At 41.1% G+C, this 13,221-nt stretch overlaps 1 protein-coding gene across 2 annotated transcripts in view; it reads left to right on the top strand.

The window, feature by feature from the left end:
* Positions 1 to 13,221, top strand: part of FBN2 (fibrillin 2) — a 190,018-nt gene that overhangs the window by 12,818 nt on the left and 163,979 nt on the right. The window lies entirely within an intron of this gene.

Below are 13,221 nucleotides of genomic sequence, written 5' to 3' on the forward strand. Positions count from 1 at the left end.
TTGTAGTAAATGGGAACATTGTTTGTATTTTGAAACCAAGATGACTCTGGAGAAATATTAATGTAGAACTGCTCAACATTAGATGTAACTGTAGAAGGTGTTCTGTGTGTATCAAACTGACAAGTGTAACCCCAATTACTGTCCAGCTAGGATGTGTTTTTAAAGAATGAATATAGTGAGAATTGCTTTTCAGAATGATAATAATAATCGTACATCCTTTAAAATGAGGTTGTCAACAATAATCAAAACTGATGCTGAATAGCTTAACAGAAATATAATTTTTTGTCTTTCTTGAAGTTGGTGTTATTGCAAATAGTTCTCATCAAAAAGGATACCGAAGAAACTGAACAACAGTGTGAAATCCTGAATGCATGTATGCATTCTTATCTTACTCCTTTAAAGTATTCAATGGGTTATTAACATTAAAAAGAAGGATGGAGTCATTTACATGGACAGAAAATATAAAGTTTAGGATTACTCGTGTAATGTCACTTTCTTAATTCACATCAGCAGTGGGTAAGACACCCCCTAAGAGCAGAAATAGACTTCTTAGAGTCACAGAAAAATATAAATGAGAAGGGACCTCCACCAGGCCATTTAGTCAGACCTTTCAATAAGAAGGTCTGATCAGGTCAGCTTGTTCAGGTGTGTGTCCTGTCTGTAGAGTTTTGAACACCTTCAGTGACTGAGATTCCACAACATCTCTGGACATCCTGTTCCATTATTTCTTCACCCTCATAGTGAAAACTTCTACATTGACATCTAATCAGAGTTTTGCATGTTCCAACTTGTGTTTGTTCCCTCTTGTCTGAAAGCTGTGAGCATCCTGGAAAAGTCTGGCTCCACTTTCTCTGCATCCTTTGGTAGATAGTGATAAACCCTCAAAACCTTTTGTTCTTGATGCTGGATAAACATTGTTCCATCGATCTTCCTACACAGGGCAAGAGCTCCAGCTCCTTGACCAGTGCAGTGTCCTTGCCTTGTACTTCTTTCTCCATGTCCATTTCTCTCTTCTATTGAAGAGTCAAAAACGTACACAGTACTTTAATGCAGTTTTACAAGTGCCAAATGGAGGCAAAGGGGCTCTTTGCTGAATTGGATGGTATGGTCATACTGATACAGCCCATGGGGATGGCCTTCTTTGCTTCAGGGGTGGACCACTGATGCATGTTAAGGTTTTTGTCTACTAGGACTCCCGTAATCATTTTCTCAGAGCAGTTTTGTAGGCAGCTGGACTCCACCAGTATCGTTCCATCACTTTTGTCAATCCTAGATGTGAGACTTCTGCCTTTGTTGGACTTCTTGAGATAACTTCTAGCCCATTTTTTTCAAGCTGTCCTTGTCACTCTGGATAGCCACTCTGTTCTCCAGCATATTGACTGGTGCCCCCAGTTTGGCATCATCTGCAAACTTGCAGAAAGTGCACTCTTGTACCATAATCCAGGTTGTTAGTGAGCACATTAAACTGTTACTTATCCCAGTACTGATGCCTGAGGGTCTGCACCTCTTTCCTAGACTCCAGCTGGACTTTGCATCACTTCTTACAACTCTTTAAGGCAGCAGTCCAGACAGTTTTCCACTCACTTTTATTCAGCCTGTATCCCACTAATGGCAATCTCTCTATGGGAGGCTCACTCAAAACCCTTGCTAAATCAAGCAACATCCACAGCTCCCTTCATACCTTTGTACCAGTGACCTCAGGGTTGAAAGCAGTGACATCATTTGCCCTTGGTAAACCCGTGCTGTCTGCTCACAAACACCTTCTTGCCTTTGTGTGCTCAGAAATGACTTCTGCCATGGAATTCTATGTGGCAAATTCAGCTCTGAGGTGCTCAAAGCTGCATGTAAATCGTGAAAATATCTGGTACCTTTTTTGACATTTGTTGATGGGGGAAATGGAAATGATTTCCTTATAGAAGAAGGAAATAACTGAACCAAACCCTGAAAAAACAAAACAAAACAAAAAAAAAAAAAAAAAAAACAGGGATTTCTATTTGCTATTCCAAGTTTGTTTTGTATACCCACTAGATGTCACAAGCAACAGAGAAATGTAAAGGATGAATTTGTTTCTTTGTCTCTAATCGCTTATTACTTTCATTCTTAAAACCAGATTTACCCACTTTTCTGTACATAGCTGTTGGTTTAGTTTTTGCTGTTACATGTTATATCCAGCCCATTCTTTCTAGATGATTCTTGTGAACTAAGCTTAAGGACTTAATTCTTTTATATTTTGGTTTGCATGGGAAGTAAGAAACATCAGTCTGTTAAGTACTTTGTTAATATTTAGAGCTGTTTTCAGGAATCTATCTTTGTAGAATGCACACCTGTCTTCAAGCAAAAAGGAAATACTACCTGTCCATTTAGGATGGATTTTCAAAGCAGCCTGAAGGGGTTGGACAATATGAGGTTGCTTAATATTTTAAGCCTTAGTTCAGATGGAGCATACATTTATATACATTCAACAGATAGATTTTAGCTCTGGTTGGACTGTAATGTAATAGAATCATAGTATTGCAAATTAATTTTTATTCTTTTTAGTATTGACTGCATTCGTATATATTCGATTTTTTTGCCAGACAACTTGGTAAGCTTTCTTTTTGTGTCAGAAGCAATCGCCTGTGATTAAGATTTGCTTTTAGTTTAGAATTTGACTAGTTTCAGGGCTGTGGAATCCTGTTAATAGACACGACAGAATCTAACTGTGATGATGGATCAGAATTTTTATTAAGGATGGTTATACTTTAAATAGAAGTATTCTTTTACTTCCTTAGAAGATTCTAGCACTTACGAGTATTGTAACTTTTTTTGCTGTGATGAAAACATCATTGCAGTCTTCTTTCTTAAAATTCATTGTGAAACTTTAAACTGCGTAATTTAAGCCACATAAAGGAAGAAAACATCTATAATTTGGTGTCCCTATTTTTCATCCGTCTTTCAAAGTCTTAGATTCAATCTAGAGAAATGTAATGTGTATAATGTCTTAAGTCATTTAAGCTATAAAATATGGTGGGTTTTTTTGGGGGGGGGAGGGTGGACTTTTTTGTTTGTTTTCTGAAAGTAAGTAGTAGGCTAAAATTGCTTCTGCTATTGTCACAAAAATATAGCATATACATAAAATAAATATAATTGCATTTATAATATACATTTATAATGTCCATTTTGTAGTGGTGGACAGGATTAAATAAATTTTCTCCTAGTCTTCAGTGTTGCAGGCTTTCAGCTTAGTCCTGATATCGGGGTAATAATTAGTATCAAATGAATAAAGAAGAGTGTATGAGTTCAATGAATTTCTGGCTTTGTGATACTTATGTAGCATCAGTTGCATAGTCCTAATTTGTGCTTGCTCTTGAGTAAAACATTGTGATATGATTTAGTAACCTACAGTGCAAGATGTGGTAGCAAACTTTTCATGTGTGGTTTAAACATAATAGATATACATACATACCAAAAAACATATCAAAATATTGAGCAAACTAGTTGTAGGCAAGGCAACATATGTACTATTGTGCTTGTCAGGTTAAGCAGAGTATGGTATGCCTGTAGGGAGGGATTAATTTCTCTAAAGTAAATAAGCAGCTTCTCCATTTTTCACAGCTACCAAAGTTTTTGTTGTTGTTGTGGAAATGTCTTAGTGCACCGAATCTAGCCCATCAAATTACACGTAAAGAACCTACTAACCATAATGAAAATATTGTTCACCCTTGTCTTACATTCTTTGCTCTGTAGTCAGTTCTGTTATTGGCTCCTTTATGGAGGTCACCTCCAGCTTGAACGTTCGTAAACACGTTGGGTGCTGTTGAACTTTTAGCAGACAGAAACGTATAGTCTTTCCTTCTCATCTGTTCCATTATCTACCAGATTTTAGATTTAAATAGTGTAGAACATGTATGAAGACACTACATTTTAGACTTTATGGACACAATGTGTGCATGCTGACTCTTGGAAATTTTTCACGTACACTCTGTATATTTCCAAATATAAATGGCAAGACATAAATATTCAAAAACAGTTACTAATTTATTGTACTATTGTTCAGTGAAAGAAAGATGAAAAGTCTTTTATATAATAACTGTAAAAAGTTATTATATTGGTTATAGTTATTTATAGTTATTTATAAATATAAATACTTATTTATAAGTATAAATAACTGTTAATTTTTTTGTTTTACATGAGCTGAAGTACATGACAAAAATGTAAAAGATACCTTAAAATTTTATTCTGTTCAACAGTAATTTATAATTTACACTTTAAACCTAATAAGTTCATGCTTTCAAACAGAATGCAGAAGGCAATGATTTCTTCATCTGTTTGGGGCAATAGGTGTCCCATAATACTTTACAGTATAAAAGGCCTCAGTAGTTTAATTTTAAACTGAGTTTAGCAACAGTTCATAACTCTTTAACTAAAATTTTATAGTTTAAGGTTATGTGTACTTCCCTTGCAAATCACATCAGAGTTATAAGGGATTTTGTTTTGTTGTTTTTTTACATTGCTGTGTTTTAAATGCATAGTTTTTATTGTTCCGTAAATTAAGTTCTTTTAAAATAGGTATTTTCTGCCTAATATAGAACATATGTAGCTTTCCTTCAGATTGGCCTCCCAGACTCAGTTATATGATAAAACGTGACTGCTTGTTCAGCTATCTGGGCTCCTAGCAGACTAATTTCCGGGCTGGAGACAGGAGGCTGAACAGTAACTAATGACTGGCATGATTACAGTATTTAACTTGAGACTTGCTGCTGGGTTAACAAGAAAGCAGAACCTGTCTGGGAGCTTGTGCTTCACTCTTTCTGATATATACAATGACCTTTTATGTTTCCTATCAAAGTCTGCTGTTATGGTCAGCTTCTTCTCTTTGCTTTGTAAACATACAAGATTCAAGCATTTGATTTTGTCGTTTTTTTACAAAAGAAATAATAATAATAAAAAAGACATTAAAATTTAGCTGTCCTACCTCTTGAAAAATAATAAAGGAAAAAAAAAAAAAAGAAAAAACAAATGATGCAGATTAAAAGGCCTCATTCTCAACTGTGTGCCTAAGAGAAGATTTTGTTCTAGCATGACCAGATCTTTTGATTTCTCAAGATTGTATGTACGTATGAGCAAACAATATATATTTTTTTCCTTTTAAAAAGCCTATACATTTTTAAACTGTTGATTTGTAGAGGTATATAGCAGAATGGAAAAGCAGCAATATTTTCTTCCTTCTTTGTCACGAGTTAAGGTGGGGAGAGAAGCATCCTGTGACTGTTGTATATTTGCCTTCATCCCCTGTAGAAGGAGAAGAAAATAGTGCTTGATTATTCTGTGCCAAAGCGGTGGGGTAGGTGCCTTTCAAGGGCATTGGATTGAATAGGAACGCCTGCATGGGTTGGGAATCATATAAGTTTGAAGATGGGAGGGGACTTCATATAAAGCTAACAGGTCTGCACAGGTGAGAAAAGAGGAAAAACAAAAATGTGAGTCGAATACAGTATAAAAGCTTCAGAAAGGGGGGATTTTCTGAGTTGTTCTCAGAAAAATTGCTGGTAATGTACCTTATCCCAGTGTATTCGTTGCACCTAGTGTTCCCAGAGGTACATGTAGTAACCTCCCCTGTACAGGCAGCAGCGTTGGTGCCAGCTCCGCAGTGCCTGCAGGCACTCAGCCTGAGCCATGGGAGAGCCAGAGGAGGGATGGCAACGGAGCAAGAGAAGGGGATGAGGAGTGGGACATTGCAGGAGATGGTGAACCAGGCTCAAGGCAGGGGATGTCACTGCAACAGAAGTTTGTTTTCTGGGTTAGGAAAGCATACATCTCATATCGTATTTGAGAGCATGTCTTCATGTGACCTCCCCTGATAGGAGAATGGTCACTGTTGGTTGTGTATCTAAGGACAAAGAAGAGAAAGGGGAAAAAGAAATGGGCTTATTCAAGCCAGCAAGAGGATGGAGAAGTCAATTAACAGTGCAGAGCTAGGAGAGAGCTAGGGTGAAGTAGGAAGCATGTTCAGAGAAAGCATTAACAATATGTAGTAACTGGGCCAGAATAGGGGAGGACAAAGGATAAGAAGATCTTGCGTTGAGCTATTTTAAAGAAATTGATTGGCACATAACTGTTATAAAGATATTTTGGTGTAGTACCCCTGAAAAACATTGAGCCTATACAATAAAACTGGCACAATTTTATAACAGACTCGATGCTTCTAGAATATTATTTTATTATACAGAAAGCATACAGTTCACATTTAGGCTGTAATACTGTGGAAGATCCTTGTGTGTGCGTGGGCTAGGATGAAGAGTCACTTAGTGACTGCAATTCAGATGGAAGCAAGGAGGAAAAGGAAATGAAATTTGTAACAAACTGTACTCTGCTGTGACAGGTATGCAAAAGTTCTTGTAACTTTACGGAACTCCTTGATATGTATTATCGGTAACAGGGCCACGAGAAGTGGAAGCATTGCAAGTTCACTGAGGTACAGCAAGAACTTTTGAGGACATACTGAGATGGTGTTTATTTGGTTGTGTGTCTCAAAGCTCATAAACCCTTTTGTCACACAGGCTATGGCAGGTTGTGTCCATGTTTTCCTGCCTGCCCGTCACGGAGCACAACTGTGCAAATGGTCCTGAACAGGCCTGTGCATTTTCTCAAGTTGCTTGGTGTATTTCAGCTGTCCCCCAGTGATTGTAAACTTTGTTCAGGTGCATAACAGCAAATATGATTTTGTGATCAGTGAGCTGTTCCCTTTTAGTAGGAGCTGTGAGAACGTGATTTTTTAATTTTGCTTTTTGTTTTATAGTGGTTACAGTTAGCCTAAGCTGAAATAGATATTCATTATGTGGGGTAGGATGTGTGCAGGTAAGCGGGTGCCTGCTCTGAAGAGGTAACCAGACAAAGCACGCATTATTACCCTGCCCCTGAGAAGGGCTGTGGCACCATGAGGCTACTGCTTGTTGAAGGCTGAGCAGGGCAGCTTCAGCAGGCTAGCAGTGAACCAAATATCCTGAGGTTTTTTTAACTAGGGGTTTACCCTCATTTTGTTGAGGTTAGCATAAGACTGCTGAATTTTTTATGCTCAAGGAGTGAGTGCAGCTGAAAATGTTGGACATTTTTGGAGAAGGCAAGAAGAAAGGAGGCAATAAAATTCAAAAAAAATGATATATTTTACTAAACGCTGTCATCAAATATCAACCATCATTCTTCTTTTCTTTTCTTCTTGCCACAGGGCCACATGTCCTGTTTCTTTCTTTTTTTTTTCTTTTTTTTTTTTTTTCAGCGCACAGTAAGTGGAATACTTACCTGCTGAACACTAATTTCATTCATTTCCATTTTAGCCATTGGGAAGTGGAACATGGGGTGTTGAGATATTTTCTGCATGTTTGTAAAGGACTTGCGAACCTGCTAGTTATTTTCATTATTTGTTTGAGACTAGATATCTCAAACTCAATAAATCTACTATATACCTCAAATCTGAGGTTTATAATACTTACAGTTAAGTGCAGTCCTTGTTCACTCATGAACTCCTCTGTTCCGTCTGTGAGTACTGTCCTGAAAATATTTGCATACGTGAACAGTTTGATAAACTATGGTAATTCTGAATGGCAAATTTAGAAAGCTGCTTTCATGTTCTGTCTTAAATACAGATAGCTACTAGAATTACAGAAATGTCTAATCTCAGTCTCTGTCACTAGATTACCTGGTTTTAGCATCCACTGTAATATCCAGCAACAAGATTTTCAGTTTTTGCTTCTCTTCTCTTTCACAAGCTGACAAATAACCAAACCACTAAGAACCACACATATTGTGTACACAGAATGTGTGTGTTTGTTGTTAGCAGGTATCTCAAAATTTCTCTCTTCTAGCTGTGCAAATTATTAAACAATTTTTAAAAAGATACAGATAGTTCTGAACATATTGTTGGCAGTAATGATTAAGAAAGTAATGTAATCCCAGACAGTATCTTTCTCTTGCTTCCCTCTTTTACTTTGTCGGTGGACTTCAGCATGTGATGGTTAGTATTCCTTTTCTCTCATGCCCACTTTTCCTCTGGCAGTACTGTAACATTCAGTCAGTTAGATAAGTATGGATGCAGCATACAATGTCACTTTAAACTGAAAAGCTACCGATGTGTAGCATATACATGTAAATTAATAATTCTCACAGTGAGTGTAGTACATGTTGTCTCTGAATACAAAAGACCAAAGCAGGTTATGCTGTTTTGGACAGAAAAGTAGCAGACACTTTGTAGCAGACAAGGTGAGTCTGAACCTGCAGTTCACAGATGCGGTGGAAGCGCAGTCATCTGGGTATGAGCTAAAATCCACGTCAGGGATCAGAGCCTTGGCATGCTAATAAACTGACCAAAGACGATCTCTGGTCTCAGCCATTCTTGTGGCCTGCTACTGCAAAAGAGATGAGGAAAAGATGGTAAATTTGAATATAAGCCTTGACGGGAAGCTAATAGTGGGGACTCTACCTTTTGAAAGGATATGGCATGAAGAGGGAATCATTTACTTCTCTTGTTTTGTAGAGCTCTCAGGTCTTTAAAGAAGCAGACAGTTGTGAGCATCCTTAGTTCTGGATGACTTCTGAGCACAAAAGTTTATCAGGAGCAACTCCTGCCCACTTCTCAGTTCCAAAAGCCCTAAGAATCTATGCTGAGCAGCATAGAGTGGTTACAAGGTCTTTCAAAGCTGGGACTGGGAAAGAGGGGGGATGAGGAGGACATGACGGGACCTGAAATTTGGATTACATAATGTCCACCAGCAGTAAGTACATCCAAAAAAATGAGACCAAGTCTTTTGATAGAGAAGCATTATTACTTTTTTTTTGGTAGCTGGTTTTGAAACGCTTGATATCTTTAACAATTTTCAGCTAGTTCAGGCATATGACAGCTAAATATTGAAGTGATACAGGGCTGTTGCACTGTGTGTTATACATGAAAGCAAAAGTGTGTGCCTTTAAACTGAGTCCACAAATGGAAATGGAGGATGAAAATGTAAATTTGAGTGACCTCTTCCAATGGACTTGAGAATTTTCACCATACTAAAATGGAGCTCACCTGCAACTCAGATTCATGGACTCTTCACTTTTAGTCAGTATTTAAAGGGGCAGTACTGCAACTACACTATGTCAAACTGTGAAATACAAGAGAATAGAAGAACTAGCAGAGTTATCATACTCTATACTTAGGGCAAAAAGGTACATTTTCTTTAAATACAGTTTTTCTTTTTTTTTTTTTTTTTTTTTTTGCACTGTATAGGTCCTGAACTAGGTTATGTTCAGCATCTAGATTTTTTTGTTTGTTTGTTTGTTTGTTTTTTGTTTTGGCTGAAAAAGACAAGGATCTGGTAGTATAGAGCAACAATCTAAAAACAAAACAGGTGGGGAATGTACTGTTTAGGAGAGGAAAGGTGCTGTCTTAGGAAATCCTGACTAATCTTGTCTCCTTTCCCCAGTGAAAATTTTACTTTTTTTAAGATACATTAGATATGGCTTTTTAAAATTAGTTAGAGGGTAAGACTACAAGAGCTGAGCAAAGCCATGATGGCTTTAAGTTTCAGAAGAAAAAAAAAAAAGATACTGATTTCAGTAACCTAATTATTTCACAGAATCAGAATCACAGAATCGTCTAGGTTGGAAGAGACCTCCAAGATCATCTAGTCCAACCTCAGCCCTAACACTAACAAGTCCTACACTAAACCATATCACTAAGGGCTACATCTAAACGTCTTTTAAAGACCTCCAGGGATGGTGAATCAACCACCTCCCTGGGCAGTCCATTCCAGTGCCTAACAACCCTTTCAGTAAAGAAGTTCTTCCTAACATCCAACCTAAACCTCCCCTGGCGCAACTTTAGCCCATTCCCCCTCGTCCTGTCACCAGGCACGTGGGAGAATAGACCAACCCCCACCTCTCTACAGCCTCCTTTAAGGTACCTATAGAGAGCGATGAGGTCTCCCCTGAGCCTCCTCTTCTTGAGGCTAAACAACCCCAACTCCCTCAGCCGCTCCTCGTAAGACTTGTTCTCCAGACCCCTCACCAGCTTCGTTGCCCTTCTCTGGACTCTCTCGAGCACCTTGATGTCCTTCTTGTAGCGAGGGGCCCAAAACTGAACACAGTACTCGAGGTGCGGCCTCACCAGAGCTGAGTACAGGGGGACAATCACCTCCCTAGACCTGCTGGCCACACTGCTTCTTATGCAAGCCAGGATGCTCTTGGCCTTCTTGGCCACCTGAGCACACTGCTGGCTCATATTCAGCAGCCTATCAACCAGTACTCCCAGGTCCTTCTCTGCCAGGCAGCTTTCCAACCACTCATCTCCCAGCCTGTAGCACTGCTTGGGGTTGTTACGCCCCAGGTGCAGGACCCAGCACTTGGCCTTGTTGAACTTCATACAGTTGACCTCAGCCCATCGGCCCAGCCTATCCAGGTCCTCCTGCAGAGCCTTCCTACCCTCGAGCAGATCGACACATGCACCTAACTTGGTGTCGTCTGCAAACTTATTGAGGGTGCACTCGATCCCCTCATCCAGGTCATCGATGAAGATATTAAAGAGAACCGGCCCCAGCAGTGAGCCCTGGGGGACTCCACTAGTGACCGGCCTCCAACTGGATTTGGCTCCATTCACCACAACTCTTTGGGCCTGGCCATCCAGCCAGTTTTTAACCCAGCAAAGCGTATGCCAGTCCAAGCCACGAGCAGCCAGTTTCTTGAGGAAAATGCTGTGGGAAACGGTGTCAAAAGCCTTACTGAAGTTAAGTTAGACCACATCCACAGCCTTCCCCTCATCCACCAAGCACGTCACTTGGTCATAGAAGGAGATCAGGTTCGTCAAGCAGGACCTGCCTTTCATAAACCCATGCTGACTGGGCCTGATCGCCTGGTTGCCCTGCAAGTGCCGCGTGATGACACTCAAGATAATCCGCTCCATGAGCTTCCCTGGCACTGAGGTCAAACTAACAGGCCTATAGTTTCCCAGGTCTACCTTCCGGCCCTTCTTATAGATGGGCGTCACGTTTGCTAGCCACCAGTCAACTCGGACCTCCCCTGATAGCCAGGACTGCCGATAAATAATGGAAAGCGGCTTGGCCAGCTCCTCCGCCAGTTCTCTCAGTACCCTCGCGTGGATCCCATCCAGCCCCATCGACTTGCGTACATCTAAGTGTCGTAGCAGGTCGCCAACCATTTCCTCATGGATAGTGAGGGCCACATCCTGCTCCCAATCCCCTTTCACCAGCACAGGGTACCAGGTATCCAGAGAACAAGTGGTCTTGCCGCTAAAGACTGAGGCAAAGAAAGCATTGAGCACCTCAGCCTTTTCCTCATCTTTTGTAACTAAGTTTCTCCCCGCGTCCAGTAAAGGATGGAGATTCTCCTTAGTCCTCCTTTTTGCGTTGATGTATTTGTAAAATTGGTTTTTGTTATCTTTAACGGCAGTAGACAGATTGAGCTCCAGATGAGTTTTGGCCTTTCTAATTTTGTCCCTGCACAGCCTCGCAACATCCTATAGTCCTCCTGAGTAGCCCCCCCTCTTTTCCAAAGATTATAAACCCTCCTTTTTCTCCTAAGCTCGAGCCACAACTCTCTGCTCAGCCAGGCCGGTCTAGTTCCGCGTCGGCTCGTCTTTGGGCACGTGGGGACAGACCGCTCCTGAGCAATTAAGATTTCCTTCTTGAGGAGTGCCCAGCCTTCCTGGACTCCTTTGCCCTTCAGAACCTCCTCCCAAGGGACTCTGCCAACCAATGTCCTGAACAGCTCAAAGTCTGCCCTCCAGAAGTCCAAGACAGTGGTTTTAATGGTCCCCTTCCTGACTTCGCCGAGAATAGAGAACTGAACCGTTTCGTGGTCACTCTGCCCAAGACAGCTCCCGACCACCACATCTCCCACCAGTCCGTCAGTGTTTGTGAACAGAAGGTCTAGCGGGGCACCTCCCCTGGTAGGCTCTCTAACCAGCTGCGTCAGGAAGCGATCTTCCACGCTCTCCAGAAACCTCCTAGACTGCTTCCTCTGAGCTGTGTTGTGCTTCCAGGATATGTCTGGAAAGTTGAAGTCCCTCACGAGAACAAGCGCTGATGATTTCGCGGCTTCTGCCAGCTGCCTTTAGAACTCCTCATCCGTCTCCTCATCCTGGTTTGGCGGTCTGTAACAGACCCCCACCAGGGTGCTTGCCTTGTTGGCCTTCCCTCTGATCCTAACCCATAGGGACTCAACCTTATCAGTCCCAGCCTCAAGTTCCTCAACATCTAAACACTCTCTAATATAGAGAGCCACACCACCACCCCTTCTGTGCTGCCTGTCCCTTCTGAAGAGCCTATAGCCAGACATTTCAGCACTCCAGTCATGAGAGTGGTCCCACCACGTTTCCGTGATGGCAACCAAGTCATAGCCTTCCTACTGCACGATGGCTTCCAGCTCCTCCTGTTTGTTGCCCATGCTGCGTGCATTAGTGTAGATGCACTTCAGCCGGGCCATTGCCTTCTTCCCCGGCTTTGCCATTGTTCCCCCCGGCACAGCTCCAACAGGCCTTCTTTCAGCCCCATCCCCCTTCTTTTCTAGTTTATAGCCCTCTCAACGAGCCCTGCCAGCTCCTGGGCTAGGATCCGTTTTCCCCTTAGAGATAGGGACCCATCTGCGGCCATCAGGCCAGGTGCCGAGTAAAGCGCCCCATGGTCAAAAAACCCAAAGTTTCTGTGTTGGCACCAGGCTCTGAGCCACGTGTTAATCAGGTGGGCTTTCCGTGCCCTCTCGGTACCCCTCCCTGCTACTGCAGGGATAGATGAAAACACCACCTGCACTCCTGCTCCAGCCACTAACTGTCCCAGTCCCCTAAAGTATTAGGGGGTATTATTTTTATTTAAATAAAAATTTAAAGTACCTCCAGAAGAGTATGGGTATATTTCCAGATTATCTCCAGAAAAATCTGGGTGAGTTAGAGGCTGCAGTTTACAGTTTTAAAGTTTAGGTGAGAGTGGGTTGAGAGACATGGAAAATACATGTAAGATGTGGGTATGAAAGGCATGGCTTGCAAGCAGAGTGTGGGAAAGGCAATCTGAAAGGTTAGGGAGCTGCCTTATGAGGAATATGAAGGGCTCCCAATAGATGAGATTTGAGCTCTTAAGCTTTTTAAGGAAAGCTTTTCAAAAAAAAAAAAAAAAAAAAAGATAATCTGCTTCACTGAAATAGTGTACTGAAGAGAAGCAAAATAAAATGAAAACTTATCACACAGTAAAACTGAGACCC

Source organism: Anser brachyrhynchus (assembly GCF_964034855.1).
Source record: "Anser brachyrhynchus genome assembly, chromosome: Z".
NCBI classification, from domain to species: Eukaryota; Metazoa; Chordata; class Aves; order Anseriformes; family Anatidae; genus Anser; species Anser brachyrhynchus.